Source organism: Procambarus clarkii, chromosome 66, assembly GCF_040958095.1.
Source record: "Procambarus clarkii isolate CNS0578487 chromosome 66, FALCON_Pclarkii_2.0, whole genome shotgun sequence".
In the NCBI taxonomy this organism is placed as follows: Eukaryota; Metazoa; Arthropoda; class Malacostraca; order Decapoda; family Cambaridae; genus Procambarus; species Procambarus clarkii.
In genome coordinates, this window is record NC_091215.1 from 21,222,049 (window position 1) to 21,241,924 (window position 19,876).

General features: G+C 45.2%; 1 protein-coding gene across 4 annotated transcripts in view; it reads left to right on the forward strand.

The window, feature by feature from the left end:
• LOC123769351 (potassium voltage-gated channel subfamily KQT member 1) overlaps window positions 1-19,876 on the forward strand; it is an 874,235-nt gene that overhangs the window by 142,270 nt on the left and 712,089 nt on the right. The gene's annotated exons all lie outside the window — the stretch shown is intronic.

Consider the following 19,876-nt stretch of genomic DNA (forward strand, 5'->3'; position numbering starts at 1 on the left):
CTTTGTCATTCTCTGTGTACCTGTCCTCGCCCACCCTAAGTTTCATCACCTGTTCCTTCACTGTTGTCTTCCTCCTGATGTGACTGTGTAGTAGCTTGGGTTCGGTCTTGGCTTTATTAGCTATATCATTTTCATACATTTTCTCAGCTGCTCTTCTCACACTGACATACTCGTTCCTGGTTCTCTGGTATCTCTCACTACTTTCTGGTGTTCTGTTATTACGGAAGTTCCTCCATGCCCTTTTGTTCAGCTCCTTTGCTTTCATACATTCCCTATTAAACCACGGATTCTTCCTTTGCGTCTCTGTTTTTTCCTGTCGGGCTGGGACAAACCTGCTTACAGCCTCCTGACATTTTTGGGTGACATAGTCCATCATGTCTTGTACGGACTTGGTTCCGAGTTCTGTGTCCCAATGTATATCCCATAGGAATTTATTCATCTCCTCATAGTTTCCCTTTCGGTACGCCAGCCCTTTGGTTCCCAGTTCTTTTTTGGGGGTGATAATTCCCAGCTCAACCAGGTACTCAAAGCTCAATACACTATGATCACTCATTCCCAAGGGGGCTTCCAACTTAACTTCCCTTATATCCGATTCATTTAGGGTAAATATCAGATCAAGCAAGGCTGGTTCATCCCCTCCTCTCGTTCTTGTCGGTCCCTTGACGTGTTGACTTAGAAAGTTTCTTGTTGCCACATCCAGCAGCTTAGCTCTCCATGTGTCTGGGCCTCCATGTGGGTCTCTGTTCCATCAATCTATCTTCCCATGGTTGAAGTCTCCCATGAAGGAACTCCCGTGTGTACTCACCTAATTGTACTCACCTAATTGTGCTTGCGGGGGTTGAGCTCTGGCTCTTTGGTCCCGCCTCTCAACCGTCAATCAACTGGTGTACAGATTCCTGAGCCTATTGGGCTCTATCATATCTACATTTGAAACTGTGAATGGAGTCAGCCTCCACCACATCACTTCCTAATGCATTCCATTTGCTAACTACTCTGACACTGAAAAAGTTCTTTCTAACGTCTCTGGCTCATTTGGGTACTCAGCTTCCACCTGTGTCCCCTTGTTCGCGTCCCACCAGTGTTGAAAAGTTCATCCTTGTTTACCCGGTCGATTCCCCTGAGGATTTTGTAGGTTGTGATCATGTCCCCCCTTACTCTTCTGTCTTCTGTACTCTTACTCTTCTGTGTGTGTGTGGGGGGGGGATGGGGGAGGGGGAGCTAAGCGTTGCTTTTTCCTTTTGTAATCGTTAGTGGCTGGTAAATATTTGTAATATTTTTCACTGGCATTTCAGCACATTAGGACATGTACACACATGTTCTTTGGCGCGTACATATATACATATATATATATACATTCTCTGATGCATAATTTACATTTTTCCTGTTATTGGGGGGAAATGTTTTGGGGCTAAAACAGTATTTCACATATATTGTTTATTGTTTGCTTATGGGTCCATGCAGGTTAGACGGCAGAACATTGCCAGCCTGGCAGCCTATTTGGCCCAGCATGGCAGCCTATTTGGCCCAGCATGGCAGCCTATTAGGCCCAGCATGGCAGCCTATTTGGCCCAGCATGGCAGCCTATTTGGCCCAGCATGGCAGCCTATTTGGCCCAGCCTGGCAGCCTATTAGGCCCAGCATGGCAGCCTATTAGGCCCAGCATGGCAGCCTATTTGGCCCAGCATGGCAGCCTATTAGGCCCAGCATGGCAGCCTATTAGGCCCAGCATGGCAGCCTATTTGGCCCAGCATGGCAGCCTATTAGGCCCAGCATGGCAGCCTATTAGGCCCAGCATGGCAGCCTATTAGGCCCAGCATGGCAGCCTATTAGGCTCAGCATGGCAGCCTATTAGGCCCAGCATGGCAGCCTATTAGGCCCAGCATGGCAGCCTATTAGGCCCAGCATGGCAGCCTATTTGGCCCAGCATGGCAGCCTATTAGGCCCAGCATGGCAGCCTATTAGGCTCAGCATGGCAGCCTATTAGGCCCAGCATGGCAGCATATTAGGCCCAGCATAGCAGCATATTTGGCCCAGCATGGCAGCCTATTAGGCCCAGCATGGCAGCCTATTAGGCCCAGCATGGCAGCCTATTAGGCCCAGCATGGCAGCCTATTAGGCCCAGCATGGCAGCCTATTTGGCCCAGCATGGCAGCCTATTAGGCCCAGCATGGCAGCCTATTAGGCCCAGCATGGCAGCCTATTAGGCCCAGCATGGCAGCCTATTAGGCCCAGCATGGCAGCCTATTAGGCCCAGCATGGCAGCCTATTAGGCCCAGCATGGCAGCATATTAGGCCCAGCATAGCAGCATATTTGGCCCAGCATGGCAGCCTATTAGGCCCAGCATGGCAGCCTATTAGGCCCAGCATGGCAGCCTATTAGGCCCAGCATGGCAGCCTATTAGGCCCAGCATAGCAGCATATTTGGCCCAGCATGGCAGCCTATTAGGCCCAGCATGGCAGCCTATTAGGCCCAGCATGGCAGCATATTAGGCCCAGCATAGCAGCCTATTTGGCCCAGCATGGGAGCATATCAGGCCCAGCATGGCCTAACGCGCTGTAAGCTATGTACACCAGTATGATTGGCTAGGATGGTGGTGAGGATGGTGTCCACGAGTGTGTGAGGATGGTGGTGCCCCGTCTTGCTGCAATAGGTAGTGTGAGGATGTAAGGGGAGGGAGGGAATTATCAGGGGGAAAGCACCAAGCCATATTACGACAATATAGCACTGGGAAGGGGTTCGGATAAGGATTTGGGATGGGACGGGGGGAAGGAATGGTGCCCAACCACTTGGACGGTCGGGGTTTGAACACTGACCTGCATGAAGCGAGACCGTCGCTTCATGTACCGTGTACCTTGAATATCTCTATTGTTCATGTATTTCTCCCTGGCTCATACCGTCCCAGCCTATAAGGGAAGGCTGGGACGGTATTTAGATAATAATGTGTCATAACTGCCCTCACATCTCTCTATTGAGGGATGAGACAGAGAAACTGGGTCAAGTGGAGGAGTAGGTTTGTATATTAAAGAGGATCTTGTATGCACAGAGCTACTAAACCCAACCAATGGTACTTGGAATTAAGGTAGAAAAAATCAACCTAATTACTATTATAATATATAAACCGCCAGATGCAACGGTTAAGGAATTCACAGAGTAGATGCACAAAATAGAGAACATCCTTGATAACCTAGCAAACCCAGCTCAAAATATTACCTTTCTTGGAGATATCAATTTACCGAGTCTAAGATGGAGAATGGCAAACACAAATATCATTGCAGGGAATGACCCGGGAAATAACCAACCACAGGTCAGAGAACTTTTGAGATTCTGTGACAAATTCTCGCTTAATCAACAGATTACAGAACCAACTAGGAACGAAAACACACTAGACTTGTTATTCACAAACAATGATGAAGTAATCAGAGACATCACAATCTCAGACACTACATACTCAGACCATAAGCTCATTGAAGTGCGAACTAACGATAATAACGAGGGCCTAACTCAGCTGTCAGGGGGGCCCCTGACAGCTGAGTGGACAGTGCTCGGGTTTCGTAATCCTGAAGTTGCGGGGTCGGTTCCTGGTGGAGGTGGAAACAAATGGGCAGAGTTTCTTTCACCCTGATGCTCCTCTTTACCTAACAGTACATAGGAACCTGGGAGTTATGCAGCTGCTACGGGCTGCTTCCCGGGGATATGTAACAAAAAGGAGGCCTGGTCGAGGACCGGGCCGCGGGGACTCTAAACCCCGAAATCATCTCAAGATAACGGTAGTAGGTCCAAGAGAACTAACAAGTGAGAAGGGGTATTCAATCAATTCAATTTCAACAATAAGAGGATCGACTGGGAAAAAATAATTTTAGACCTTGCAAACATTCAATGGGAGACGGTCTTAAGCGACAAAACTCCTACACAGGGAATAGCTCAACTGACAGCTGAAGCTTACAAGGTCTGCTTGAAGCACGTGCCTGTGAGGAGGGGCAGAAAGAGGACCACTCTTGAAAGAGAACGCAGACGACTGTACAGGAGAAGGAAAAAATAACGGAAATGCTTAGGCAGACACGACTATTACAAGAAAGGAAAATAAATCTAAACAGGGAGATCGATGAAATAGAGCAGACGTTGAAGCGATCATATGAGTGAGGAAATGGAATTGGAACAGAAAACTATACAAGAGAAAGGAAAATACAAAATATTTTTTCACATATGCTAAATCAAGATCAAAAACCTCGACCAGTATTGGACCGTTAATTACAACTGAAGGTACGTACACAGAGGACAACAAAGAGATTAGTGAAATTGTAAGAAGCCAGTATGAGGCTATGTTTAGCACACCAATAAACAACATGAAAGTTGAGGATCCAGACAGCATCTTTATGAATGACATTCAAGTTGCAGATAATATAACAGATATTAACACGAACTCGGAAAACTTTGGAAGAGAAATTGACAATATGCCCATGCACTCAGCTCCTGGCCCTAACCCGTGGAATTCAATATTCATAAAGAAATGTAAAGTACCAGTAGCGAGAGCACTCAGCGTAATATGGAGAAAGATCCTGGATACAGGGGAGATACCAGCAGCACTTTAATCTCCAGATATAGCTCATCTGCACAAGGGGGGCAGTAAAGCTTTGGCAACAAATTATACACCAGTTGCACAAACATCACATACTAATAGTTTTTGAAAGAGTGATTAGGAATCAAATTTCTAGTTTTATGAAAAATAATGAGCTACACAACCCAGGACAACATGGATTTAGAGCGGGAAGATCCTGGCAAGCGAAGTTAAAAGTTCTGTACCTCAGGGTGCAGTTTTTGCACCACATATTTTCCTTATTCTCATTTCAGATATAGACAAAAATACAATTAACAGCTTTGTATCATCCTTCGCAGATGACACAAAAATCAGCATGAAAATGACTCCTGCTGAAGACTTTGGAAACACTACAAGCAGATATTAATAAAGTATTCGACTGGGCAGCAGAAAATAACATGATGTTTATCAGCGATAAATTCCAGGTACTCAGGTACGGTGAAAAATGAGAACCTTAAACATAGTACAGGGTACAAAAAACAATCAAATCTGCCCATAGTAGGAAAACAATATGTAAAGGATTTAGGAATAATGATGTCTGACGACCTAACGTTTAGGGAGCATAACCAAGCAAATATTGCGTCAGCCAGAAAAATGATCGGATGGATTACGAGAACTTTCACATCCAGGGATCCCATCACAATGGTTGTACTCTTCAAATCACTTGTGTTGTCCCGTCTTGAGTACTGCTCAGTACTCACTTCCCCCTTCAGAGCAGGAGAGATTGCTGAAATAGAGGGAATACAGAGAACATATACGGCACGCATAGACGAGATAAAGCACCTAAATTATTGGGATCGTCTCAAAGCTCTCCAAATGTACTCACTAGAAAGAAGACGAGAGAGATACCAAATAATATACACATGGAAAATACTGGAGGGTCAGGTCCCAAATTTACACAGTAAAATAACAACATACTGGAGTGAACGATATGGAAGAAAATGTAGAATAGAACCAGTGAAGAGCAGAGGTGCCATAGGCACAATCAGAGAACACTGTATAAACATCAGAGGTCCACGGTTGTTCAACGTCCTCCCAGCGAGTATAAGAAATATTGCCGGAACAATCGTAGACATCAAGATAAACTAGATTGTTTTCTTCAAGGAGTGCCGGACCAACCGGGCTGTGGTGGGTATGTGGGCCTGCGGGCCGCTCCAAGCCTGGTGGACCAAACTCTCTCAAGTCAAGCCAGGCCTCGGGACCGGGCTTGGGGAGTAGAAGAACTCCCAGAACCCCATCAACCAGGTAATATACCCGGTATTTAATCGCTTGCCATGTTGACATAATTGATGTCGAGTGCTCGCAGTGTTGTTGATGGCGTCGATCACCGTCTACATGTTGATGATTTTGATGACGAGGAGGCCGGAGGGGGAGGGGGGGGGTGACCGCGGCTCTGTTGCAGGACGAGGACTGGAGGGGGAGGTCCTTGGGGGTGTAATTGCTAGTCTTTCATCATTCATCGTTGCACATTATATGTCTCGCCGCGGAGTGTGTGAAGGTTTGTAAGACGAGTGGTACTTCCATGTGGCGGGGGGAGGAGGGATGGAGGCAGAGGGAAGGGGAGGAGAATGATGGATTGAGGGAAGGGGAGGAGTGTTTGGAGGGGAGTGAAGGTGAGATATGTGGGTTGTGAAGTAGGAAGAAGGAAGCAGGAAGAGAAGGATGGTAATGGAGGGAGGAAGGAAGAAAGGAATGATCGATCTCAGGAGAGAGGGAGATGGGGGGGAGTGTAGGGGGGGAAAGGGGGGGAGTGGGGAGGGGGATATATTTCTATACGCACTATAGAAATAACTGAAGCCAGCGCCCCGCCCCCCCCCCCCCCACACACACACACACACACACACACACACACACACACACACACACACACACACACACACAGCGTGCTTGGCTCTGATAAAAACACACGCACACACAACCTCGAATACAGAGCAAAGGAACGAAAATTAAAATAATTGTGTGTTAGGGCATTTCAGTTGTGATCGTTTCTGTTGGATGTGTTTCGTCACAAGCTATTCGTCAAAGCATTTGTGTACGAAGCCTGTACATCTTTACACACAGACATCACAATAGCGTGATGCATCTCTGACGTAGGTTCGAACCCTCATCACAGCCCTTGTGGATTTGGTCCCCTGTACATCTTTTCTCAATCATGGCGGCTTCGCCTATATTTACCACACAGTTTACGACCTTGGTCGTAAACTGACCCTGCGAGGTCGGTCCCTAGACCGCGATGGGCCAGTCGGTCCCTAAACCGACTGCGAGGTAGGTTTATGGACCCTCGTAGCGCTTCGGAGCTCTTAACTGTTTAATAAAGACAACCATAGGCCAAATCCACAAGGGCCGTGACGAGGATTCGAACCAGCGTCAGAGAGCATCCCAGACGCTGCCTTAATCGACTGAGCTACGACATGGTCAAAAGGAGTTGAAACCGAAGTTCTACTGAACTTACTGGATCCTGCAGCCTCTCCGAGACACAAACCAGGGTTTTACACAACTCCTCCCATGCACTCGAGCTATGTCAATAGGCCGTTCTCCCTCTTCGCCCTTACTTCAACCCTTGGTCGCCATGTTTGAAGTACGGTGGGGGGGGGGGACATGACCCGGGCCCCGGTCGCATGTTGTCGTGTCTAACCTCTCCATATTACCAAGCTTTCTACGTCGTCAGCTTTCTACGTCGTCAGCTTTCTACGTCGTCAGCTTTCTACGTCGTCAGCTTTCTACGTCGTCAGCTTTCTACGTCGTCAGCTTTCTACGCCACCAGCTTTCTACGCCACCAGCTTTCTACGCCACCAGCTTTCTACGCCACCAGCTTTCTACGCCACCAGCTTTCTACGCCACCAGCTTTCTACGCCACCAGCTTTCTACGCCACCAGCTTTCTACGCCACCAGCTTTCTACGCCACCAGCTTTCTACGCCACCAGCTTTCTACGTCACCAGCTTTCTACGCCACCAGCTTTCTACGTCACCAGCTTTCTACGCCACCAGCTTTCTACGCCACCAGCTTTCTACGTCACCAGCTTTCTACGCCACCAGCTTTCTACGTCACCAGCTTTCTACGCCACCAGCTTTCTACGTCACCAGCTTTCTACGCCACCAGCTCTCTACGTCACCAGCTTTTTCTATTTCTCTCTGAGTTCTCTTCATTCTGAATTTGTATACAAGAATATTTCAGAATTTCGAAGCGATTGAAACAACAAAAATACTGGAGATATTTTTTTTCTGTGCGCGCGGTGAGGATTACCAGAAAGGCCCCGAGAGTCACCCTGGAAGGGCCGAGAGTCACCCTGGAAGGGCCGAGAGTCACCCTGGAAGGGCCGAGAGTCACGGGTGACGCTAAGCCCCGAAAACACCTCAGGGTAACCTCAGGGTAACCTCAGGGTAACCTCAAGGTAACCTCAAGGTAACCTCAGAGTAAGGTAGTATGCTGGATGGTTTCGTTGAAGTTCTTGGTGTATTATTGTTCTCAAGTTGTTTATGATCACTCTAAGATGAAGCTCAACTCCTCTGAAGGATGAATATTCGTTGGCCAACTCATCAGTTCTATCACTCATCCGGAGGCTAACATGAGATGGAATTCACGTGAAATTTACTGTTAACGTCATTAATGATTTTGTTGTATTTGTGTCTAGCTTCAGACACGAGCATGTTAGAAATTGTCTTAGAGTTAAGCACAGTTTAGGCTAATAAACAATTGCTCACAATTAATGTGTCAAGTTTGAAAACATCATCACATCTGAATGGAAGGAGTATGGCAAATACTTGGATACGAAGGTGGTTCCATATATTTTTATGCGGACTCCCCACTCAACACATCAGCCATCGCTCATCGTCAAGGGAACTACACTTGTAGTTGCACCAGTGGAATGATATAGGAACCATCAGTGTATATGGCTTGAGGGAGGAAACGCAGAGTATCATTCTGACTTGATTGATACTCTGAGGCATTGAGTGTTGCTTTAAGACGAAAGGAAGGAAGGAAGGTATTATACTTTGTATGGAGGTACTCTCCTGTGGTGGAGGAAAATACAGTTGTGTTCTAGGTAAATAGTGAGTCTGAAACAGTAAGAATACAGTCGAAGTCGCAGTAATCCATTTGATCAATGTTGACTTTCAATAAAGGACAAGAGGGCTTTTGTGCAAGGGTTAGGATGAGCTTGCCTAAGCTTTTGGACACCAATTGAAGCAGTAATTGCAATAACATGATCAGTGACTTGGAATATTAAGCCTAAAGTATTTTTGTAAGACGGGAAAACCCCAACCCGTTCTCACACTAGGCTGGTTAAAGCAGCGGCCGTCCTCCCCAGACGCAGTCATCAATTTTAACATACGTGTATTAAAAATTGGTTTGTTCTCGTATATAAATTAATATTATTATACATAAAAATTAGCTGTATAGTTAGGCGTACGTTAGGTTAATTTAGGCGTTCAGATTTTGTTGACGATTATTTGTATTTGAAGAACGTAAGGGAATTATTTACCGAATTGTAGAATTGTGGTTCGAACACAGGACGTGAGCCAAGCAATTGTTCCGGAAGTGTTCGGACGTCATCAGTTAGTCGTGTATAAACCGCTTTTCATTTACAAACAGGGAGTTAGGCGGTTGGATTAAAGAGCTTGTATGCGAGAACGGATTGCAAACCCGAGGATAATCCTCAAGGCTTCGTTCTCCATTTTGTCAAACCCTCGAAACATTCTTTTAGGCACTAAAACAAAGAGAAGTACATAGTCAACTAAAGATTAAATATATATGCAATGTACAAGATAGTTAACAATTCTGACATGTACCCGAGTGACCTCGCCTACCTCAGCCTTATCTTGAGATTATCTTGAGATGATTTCGGGGCTTAGCGTCCCCGCGGCCTGGTCCTCGGCCAGGCCTCTTTTTTTATGTTACACACCCACAGGAAGCAGCCGTAGCAGCTGTCTAACTCCCAGGTACCTATTTACTGTTAGGGTGAACAAGGGCATCAGGGTTAAAGAAACTTTGCCCATTTCCGAATCCGCAGGAGATCGAACCCAGAACCTTAGGACTACGAATCCCGAGCACTGTCCACTCGGCCGTCAGGCCCCTTTGAGAACCCTGAGCCTTTCATTATACTGACGACAGTCGGGTTATTCACAACCATACAGTGGAATACCATGACCAAGATATTTGAACCTGTTCACACAGTCAAGCTGAGATATAGTTCAAATCATATATGAACTATATAGTTCATATAGTTCCATTTTACGATCATTTCCATCATATAGTTCCATTTTACGATCATTTCCATCATATAGTTCCATTTTACGATCATTTCCATCATATAGTTCCATTTTACGATCATTTCCATCATATAGTTCCATTTTACGATCATTTCCATCATATGGTTCCATTTTACGATCATTTCCATCATATAGTTCCATTTTACGATCATTTCCATCATATAGTTCCATTTTACGATCATTTCCATCATATGGTTCCATTTTACGATCATTTCCATCATATAGTTCCATTTTACGATCATTTCCATCATATAGTTCCATTTTACGATCATTTCCATCATATAGTTCCATTTTACGATTGGGTTTCTCTCCTCCTCCTCCTGTGGGGACGTCTCTGTAGTATCTGTTGTTGATGAGACTGTGATGACTGAACCTAGGGTCTTGATATGTGTCTGTTAGTGTGTTAAGAACATTTTGAGTTAAGGTTAACATATCCAGTGGTGTGTTAAATTATAACATCAGCCTAACTAATGATGTGTTCATTGGGTGTGCTAGGTACATAAGTTCATTGGGTGTGCCAGGTACATAAGTTCATTGGGTGTGCTAGGCAGAGAGTATAGCAGCACATTTATTAAAATGTTAAATAAGGGAGGGCCGAGGACATCTCCTTATGAAACGCCTTGTTCAAAGTCTCTTGTTCTACTCAAAATACCCCCCCCCCGCCCCCCTGGAACAATACAGATTACTTCCCATTAGATAAGGAACCATTCTGGCGAGCTCAATCAGAATTACATTATTTGCAATGTCAAAGGCAGACTTGAGATGTAAAAAAAGGTAGTATATATATGACTTGCCATGGTGAAGGGCAAGAATGGTGCAGGTGCAGTGATGCACACTACTTGCACGCGTGAAGCCATCTATATGGGGGGGGGGGAGTATGGTTCAAGTACGTTTATTGAGACAATAAATTACATCTGAAAGGGATAAAGTAACTTAGGCTATTTCTACCTTTCGAGAGTATGGTCTTTTCATATGAGCCTGAGCCTGCCTGGCGTACGAGTTTCCTTACAAAGACCTACAAAGAACATTATTTATTGTTCCTCAAATAAAAAAAAGTTATCGATAGGGCTCAAATTTTGTTATCATTCCTCATGAGCGTTCATTACCTTTTGGTGATCACTCTGTGTCTGTATGTGTCTGGGGTGTCTGTGTCTGGCGTGTGTCTGTGGTGGGGTGTCTGTGTCTGGCGTGTGTCTGTGGTGGGGTGTCTGTGTCTGGCGTGTGTCTGTGGTGGGGTGTCTGTGTCTGGCGTGTGTCTGTGGTGGGGTGTCTGTGTCTGGCGTGTGTCTGTGGTGGGGTGTCTGTGTCTGGCGTGTGTGTCTGTGGTGGGGTGTCTGTGTCTGGCGTGTGTCTGTGGTGGGGTGTCTGTGTCTGGCGTGTGTCTGTGGTGGGGTGTCTGTGTCTGGCGTGTGTCTGTGGTGGGGTGTCTGTGTCTGGCGTGTGTCTGTGGTGGGGTGTCTGTGTCTGGCGTGTGTCTGTGGTGGGGTGTCTGTGTCTGGCGTGTGTGTCTGTGGTGGGGTGTCTGTGTCTGGCGTGTGTCTGTGGTGGGGTGTCTGTGTCTGGCGTGTGTCTGTGGTGGGGTGTCTGTGTCTGGCGTGTGTCTGTGGTGGGGTGTCTGTGTCTGGCGTGTGTCTGTGGTGGGGTGTCTGTGTCTGGCGTGTGTGTCTGTGGTGGGGTGTCTGTGTCTGGCGTGTGTGTCTGTGGTGGGGTGTCTGTGTCTGGCGTGTGTCTGTGGTGGGGTGTCTGTGTCTGGCGTGTGTGTCTGTGGTGGGGTGTCTGTGTCTGGCGTGTGTCTGTGGTGGGGTGTCTGTGTCTGGCGTGTGTCTGTGGTGGGGTGTCTGTGTCTGGCGTGTGTGTCTGTGGTGGGGTGTCTGTGTCTGGCGTGTGTCTGTGGTGGGGTGTCTGTGTCTGGCGTGTGTCTGTGGTGGGGTGTCTGTGTCTGGCGTGTGTCTGTGGTGGGGTGTCTGTGTCTGGCGTGTGTCTGTGGTGGGGTGTCTGTGTCTGGCGTGTGTCTGTGGTGGGGTGTCTGTGTCTGGCGTGTGTCTGTGGTGGGGTGTCTGTGTCTGGCGTGTGTCTGTGGTGGGGTGTCTGTGTCTGGCGTGTATGTCTGTGGTGGGGTGTCTGGTGTGTGTGTCTGTGATGGGGTGTCGTTGTCTGGTGTGTGTCTGTGGTCAAATGCTTAACGCACTCACCTCTCTTTCCCCACCAATTCTCAACCTAATCTAACCTTCCCTTGCGTCTCCTCTGAGCACAGGAACGGACTGGGTAATCCCGAGAGAGGGGCTGCATGGGGGGGACTGCCTCCTGTTGACGTGGGCGAGGGTGTTAGGGGTGACTGCCTCCTGTTGACAGTATAGGCTGTTCCCTCCCCTCCTGTTTACTTCCCCTCCTGTTTACCTCTCCTCCTCATCTTCCTCTCCATTCCCATTCAATCCCCCCTATTCCCCCGCTTCGTACCCTATGTTGTTTTCCACAGAATAATTGTCTTTTCTTTCGGAACTGCGAGTTGTCGTGCCTAAGTTGGTGCTGGCGGTGTTTACGTCGTCCAAAGATAGTCTTCTGTTTTGTCCTGCCCAGACACCCAACACACACATCTGGAAATAAAAAAAATGGCGACGTCTCGTATATGTATATATATGTATGAGTATGTGTACATGTATATATAACATTAATAATTGTGTAATTAGCGTCAAAAGATTATTTGCTTAGCTAAACGAACTAGAGGGTTAAGTTCCTGAACCGATTATGTGCCTCTGTAACCCTTTACACCACCGCCCACGGGATGGATATGAGGGGCATAATAAAGAAATGCACGTCTCGCTCTGTCCCGGACCATTATCAAGTCCCGTAATGGTCCACGATGGACCGAAACGTCGTGTTGTGTGTCTAAATTTCAGGCAAGTTATTGTGAGTCATTTTCTCTTCTTGGCCAGATGCTGGGGTGTGTTTATGGGTCTGTAAGAGGCTGTAAGTTTACCTTAATTATTTCAAGGAATAGGTAGGAAGTGTGTACTCACCTATTTGTAATCACCTATTTGTGCCTGCAGGATCGAGCACCGACTCTTGGATCCCACCTTTAAAACCATCGGTTGTTTACAGCAATGACTCCTGTCCCATTTCCCTATCATACCTAGTTTTAAAATTATGAATAGAGTTTGCTTCCACAACCTGTTCCTTAAGTGCAATCCATTTTTCCACTACTCTCACGCTAAAAGAAAACTTTCTAACACATCTGTGACTCATCTGAGTTTCCAGTTTCCACCCATGTTCCCTCGTTGTTACTATTACGTGGTGTGTGTGTACTCACCTATTTGTGTTTGCGGGGGTTGAGCTCTGGCTCTTTCGTCCTGCCTCTCAACTGTCAGTCAACTGGTGTACAGGTTCCTGAGCCTACTGGGCTCTGTCATATCTACACTTGAAACTGTGTATGGAGTCAGCCTCCACCACATCACTGCCTAATGCATTCCATCTATTAACTACTCTGACACTGAAAAAGTTCTTTCTAACGTCCCTGTGGCTCATTTGGGTACTCAGTTTCCACCTGTGTCCCCTTGTTCGCGCACCACCCTGTTAAAAAGTTTATCCTTATCCATCCTGCCAATTCCTCTGAAAATTTTGTAGGTAGTGATCATGTCTCATCTTACTCTTCTGTCTTCCAGTGTCGTGAGGTGCATTTCACGCAGCATTTCCTCGTAACTCATGCTTCTTAGTTCTGGAACTTGCCTATTGGCGTACCTCTGAACTTTTTCCAACTTCGTCTACTGTTTGACAAGGTACGGACTCCATGCTGGGGCCGCATACTCCAGGATTGGTCTTACATATGCTATGTACAAGGTTCTAAATGAGTCCTTACACAGGTTCCTGAAGGCTGTTCTGATGTTAGCAAGCCTCGCGTGTCCCGCAGATGTAATTCTTTTTATGTGGGCTTCAGGAGACAGGATTGGTGTGATATCAACTCCTAGATCTTTCTCTCTGTCCGTTTCATGAAGTACTTCATTTTCCCATTCGGTATCTTGTGTCTGGCCTCCTGTTTCCACCGCCTAGTTTCATGACCTTGCATTTACTCGAGTTGAACTTTAGTAGCCATTTGTTGGACCATTCATTCAGTCTGTCTAGGTCATCTTGTAGCCTCCTATCATTCTCTGTTTTAATCCTCCTCATAATTTTTGCATCATCAGCAAACAATGAGAGGAACGATTCTATACCCTCTGGGAGATCATTTACATATATCAGAAACAATACAAGTCCAAGGACTGAACCCTGCGGGACTCCACTGGTAACGTATTGCCAATATGAGACCTCACCCTTCACAGTGACTCGCTGTCTTCTCTTACTTAGGTACTCCCTTATCCAATGGAGTACCTTCCCTTTCACTCCTGCCTGCATCTCCAGCTTGTGCACTGGTCTCTGGTGTGGTACAGTGTCAAAGGCTGTCTGGCAATCCAAAACTATGCAGTCTGTCCATCACTCTCTTTCTTGCCTGATTTTTGTTGCCTGGTCATAGAATTCAATTAATCCTGTGAGGCAGGACTTGCCATGCCTGAACCCATGTTGATGCTGTGTTACAAAGTTCTTTCGCTCCAATGTCCCACAAGCTTTTTTCGCACAATCTCCATCTGCTTGCATGGTATGCAAGTTAAGGACACTGGCCTGTAGTTCACTACTTCCTGTCTATCCCCCTTCTTGTATATCGGAACTACATTAGCAGTCTTCCAAATTTTTGGCAAGTCCCCTGTTACCAGCGATTTGTTATACACTATGGAGAGTGGCAGGCACAATGCTTCTGCTCCTTCCTTTAGTATCCATAGGGAGATTCCATCCGGGCCTATAGCCTTTGTCACATCCAACTTTAGCAAGAGGGTCATTCCATCTCCAATCACCAAAAAGTCACCTATGGCTCCCACTCGACCATCTCCAAATGACACTTTGCAAAATATTAGAGCTCAATCTGCTTTGGTTCTTAAATAACAGGTCCATATTCAATGGGCTCTCGTCCTGTTAATGCGTAAATACCACAAAAATGACCAACTTTGACCCTTTGTTAAATCACTGCTATTGCCTGAAGGAGTGTGAGATGTGACATACCAGGACAACTTCCGGTGTAGAATAACGTAGTTTAATCGAAAAAACAGCATGGGTGGCCATTCAGCTACCAATCCATGCAAAAACCATGCGAGAAATTTGGACCCCAATTTCGAGACCACTTACTCATCAGGAAAAGGTCTAAACGCCATGATCTTTTGCAACGATGTATAACAAGCACAATATTATGCAGTGATGCAATAGCAACTCTGTTGTATCCATATGTCCAGAGGTGGCCCACTTGAAAGTTGGCGAACAAAAAATTTTTGTGCAAAACTAGCCAACTTTGAAGGTAAAATATCTCAATATGCGTCATTCCCAATTTGGTTTTGAATGACACCATTGGATAGAGCAGATTTTTCTGTACAAGAGTAACTTTTATTTAGGTTGGGATCTGAATTCCTAGTTCAGCCAGAGGACTCTGAAAATGACATACCTTGATGCCATATCGAAAAACTCTAATTATTTTGTGTACTGATCATGACTTTTTTTCTTTCCATTCTTTCCGGGACACATTCGACTAAATTCTTCACCCTCAATAAACTGTATTGCCCTTTCCTTCACTTCCTCAGGAACTGACTTGCCCAGCATTTTCTTAGGAATTGCTAGTATTCCCTTTTCATCTTTCAGCTTCCTAGCTTCGCGAACCATGTATTCTGAAACTTTGAATTGCTCCATTGTCTTTTTGGTACAGCAGCTTTGTGGCACGAGGGTTAGGATTTGTATTTTTTGGGGGGGCTTTGCTACATGGAATTTTAGCTTAATTTTTTTTCAATGAGTTTATTGAAGTCTGGGCAGTTTGTGCACTGTTGGCTAGAGCTTGGTACCAACAGGTTTTGCCAATCAATATTTCCAATTGCAGCAATCTGCTCGGCAACTATTTCCTGTGCTTGGCTAATCTTACGCCTTGCATAACCATGCTTATCCCTTGCACTAACTCGTTAATATTTAATAGGTGAGGTGCCTAATACTGATAAACTTGTGTTTACACTTTCACAGATTTCCATATTATCAGCAGGACCATCAGAGTCACTAGAGCTGGACTCGCTCACCTGCTTACTGTCGAATTCCTTTCTGCATGATGTGCCCAACTTTTGGCCAGGCTTAATACTGACTTTCACCATACCTGACATTTTCTCTGCAGTAGCTACTGTGATTGGTCGCAAGTCTTTTCGCTGTACATGACATTTCTTCTTGAAGGGATTGCAGCAAGTTTTTTTGCAAAAATTCAAATTTTGTCAACAGTAAAGCTTCATGATGGAGGCAGACTTGTGATTCTCCATCCAAGTTCAGTTCACTTCGCTTTGCTATCAGTTTTTGATCTTCTGCACTATACTGTTTTAGAAACTTCAAGCCTTTGTTGGGAGTATAGGTTGTCAAGTGACATTCAGAAGAGCCAGCACAACCTGTCCTCTTAAAAAGAACGTCGCTTTTGGCCGTTTGCCCGTATGGCCGAATTTGGACGTAATTTGAAAATGAAAAAAAAATTAAATTAAATTTGGGATTTTTTTTTTCAACAACAGTAAGTTAAGGGTCCTCTGATAGGTTAGGTGGGCAGGAAATTCTCATAAAGTTTCAAAACGGTATGAAAAACGTTAATGGATAGTTGCCTCTTTTAACCTTGCAGAGTCAGCCGGACGACTCAAACAGAAAACGGCACAGAACGTCACTTTTGTGAGTCGATTTCATTTCAAATTACGTCCAAATTTGGCCATAGCGCGCATACGAGCCAAGAGTGACGTTATTTTTAAGAGGACGGGTTGCGTTGCTAGCAATAGCACATGGCAATAAACCAATGGAATCCTGATTCATGACGTTATCTGTAATCGAATTCAAATCAAATTATTTAACTAATTGAATATAGTAATTTCAAGTGAGACCTGTAATACAATAATATTAATATTGCTTTTTATTTATGTATTTATTGCAAGTTAATACACAAATAAGTAAACAGCAATGTTTGACCTGCTGACACGACACTACAAACATGTAAAGATAAATATAGAACACGAACCTAAAATAACACTGATTGTTTAATTATAATTCTGAATCCCACCCAAAAATGTTCTACCCAATGAAGCTTAAAATTTTTCCAATCAGTTTGGATATCAATTTGCTAGCTGTCATGATCAGTGCACAAAGAAGATGGAGAACCATAATTTGATACTTTCGATATCGCACCAAGGTATGTCATTTTCAGAGTTTCTGGCTAAACTAGGAATTCAGATCCCAACCTAAATAAAAGCTACTCTTGTACAGAAAAATCTACTCTATCCAATGGTGTCATTCAAAACCAAATTGGGAATGACGCATATTGAGATATTTTGCCTTGAATGTTGATTAGTTTTGCACAATTTTTTTTGGCCAACTTAAAAGTGGGCCACCTCTGTACACATGGATACAACAGAGTTGCTATTGCATCATTGCATTATATTGTGCTTGTTTTACATCGTTGCAAAAGATGATGGCGTTTAGACCTTTCGGTGATGAGTAAGTGGTCTCCAAATTTGGGTCCAAATTCTCACGACAAAATTTGGCACTGATTTTAGTATGGATTGGTAGCTGAATGGCTACCCAAACTACTTTTTTTATTATACTGCTGTATTCCGCACCGAAAGTTGTCCTGGTATGCTAAATTTCACACCTCTCTGGGCACTAGACGTGATTTGATAAAGGGTCAAAGTTGGCCCTTTTTACGATATGTCCGCATTAACACCCCGCTGGTAATCTCAAACTCTTCTAGTGGTTCCTGGTTAATTATTCCCTCTCTTATCTCTGGAACTTCCCCTTGCTCTAATGTGAAGACCTCCTGGAATTTCTTATCCAGTTCCTCGCACACTTCTTTGTCGTTTGTAGTGAATCTGTCTGCCCCTATCTTCAATTTCATTACCTGTTCCTTTACTGTTGTTTTTCTCCTGATGTGGCTGTGCAGCAATTTAGGTTGAGTCTTTGCCTTGCTTGCGATGTTATTTTCGTATTGCCCTTCTGCCTCTCTTCTCATCCTGACATATTCATTCCTGGCACTCTGATATCTTTCTCTGCTCTCGAGTGTCCTGTTGTTTCTATAGTTTCTCCATGCCCTTTAACTTTGGTGCTTAGCTAGTTTACATCTCTGGTTAAACCATGGGGTTCTCATATGCATTTTCTCATATCACATTTGTTCAATTATATCCTTAATCCAGACTTCCTGTCCCTCCCTTTCCTCTGGGAATGATCCTGTCATGTTTGTCCTCCTGCGTTTGTTTCCCCGAGTTGGCCTCTGCTATTTTTTCCCCTATGAGAGAGTGTGTGTGTGTGTGTGTGTGTGTGTGTGTGTGTGTGTGTGTGTGTGTGTGTGTGTGTGTGTGTGTGTGTGTGTGTGTGTGTGTGTGTGTGTGTGTGTGTGTGTGTGTGTGTGTGTGTGTGTGTGTGTGTGTGTGTGTGTGTGTGTGTGTGTGTGTGTCTGTACTTGGGCAGCAGGCGTTCCTTTATAAATATGGCAGCATTGCTGGCGTGTATGACCTTATAGTATAAGCTTTCTATGCTTCTGACTATTTTCTTACTCTAGAAGATTAAGAAGAGCAGTCAAGTTACCGAAATTCATCGGAAAGAAACTTGTGATTATTGAAGGTTAACGAACAAATCCACAAGGGCCAAGGGATTTTATGCATCAAATCATTCGATGCTTCACGCTATTGTGATTACTGTGGGTAATGAAGGTTCACCCCCTCCTTCCTCCCGGTCCCCCCTGTGTCCCCTGCCATCCCTCCCCCCCTGTTCCCCCTGCCATCCCTCCCCCCCTGTCCCCCCTGCCACCCCTCTCCCCCCTGCCACCCCTCTCCCCCCTGCCATCACTCCCCCTGTCCCTCCAGCCACCCTTCCCCGTCCGACCCCCGTCCCCGTCCGACCCCCGTCCCCTCCCCGGCGGAGCAGTCGCGGCCCTTGCCGGTTGCTATTGGTGGATAGTCTGTGCAGTATTTGTGTGGGAATATTGTTTACGCTGCTTATTGGGGAGTGGCGGAGTCCTCTGGTCTTTGAGGAGAAAAGTTCTCTTGTGGCGTTCGGTCTTGATGGAAAATGTAAAGCTTCAGTGATAGAATTTCTCTGTCTTTGTGAAGGTTCTCCTATTGTCCTCCTTGTGTGTTTGTTGCTGGTCTACACTGTGTGTGTGTGGGGGGGGGGGGAGGGGGGGTAGTGGCCTAGTTGTGATTGCGGGGGTTGAGCTTCGGCTCTTTGGCCCTACCTCTTAATCGTCAGTCAACTGCTGTACAGGTTTCTGAGCTTGTTGGGCTCTTGATCTTCTTCTCTCGATCCTCCTGTTCTGCTCTCCCTGTTCTCTCGGTCTTTCCTGCTACCCCTTGGTTGTGATCCTATTGTCTTCATCGATGCTCACCCCTTGCTCTCGATCCTCTTGACATCCCTCTTCCTCTGTTCTCCCAATCCAATTATCTTTTTTTTTTGCCAGTGACACATTTAATTCGATTTTTGGCTTTCCTTGACCCGCGTCTGCCCACATGACCCATTGTTTGTGTGATTCTCCCCCGTGTTATGCGATCACTGGATTGGAAAAGCTTTCTGTCTGGGGACCACCGAGGGAAGTGTGGACACCTGTTCTCTTAAAATTATATATATATATATATTATATATATATATATATATATATTTTGCTTGTATATATATATTTTGCTTGTATATATATATTTGCTTGTATATATATATATTGTTGCTTGCAGCGGTATATATATATATATATATATATATATATATATATTATATATATATATATATATATATATATATATATATATATGCAGAATAACCACATGTGAAAAATAGAAAATGCTTAACGCGTTTTCGGCTAATTCGCCTTCATCAGAGCAAAGTAGAATGAAGATGGGCTCGTATCATCATCTTCATTCTACTTTGCTCTGATGAAGGCGAATTAGCCAGAA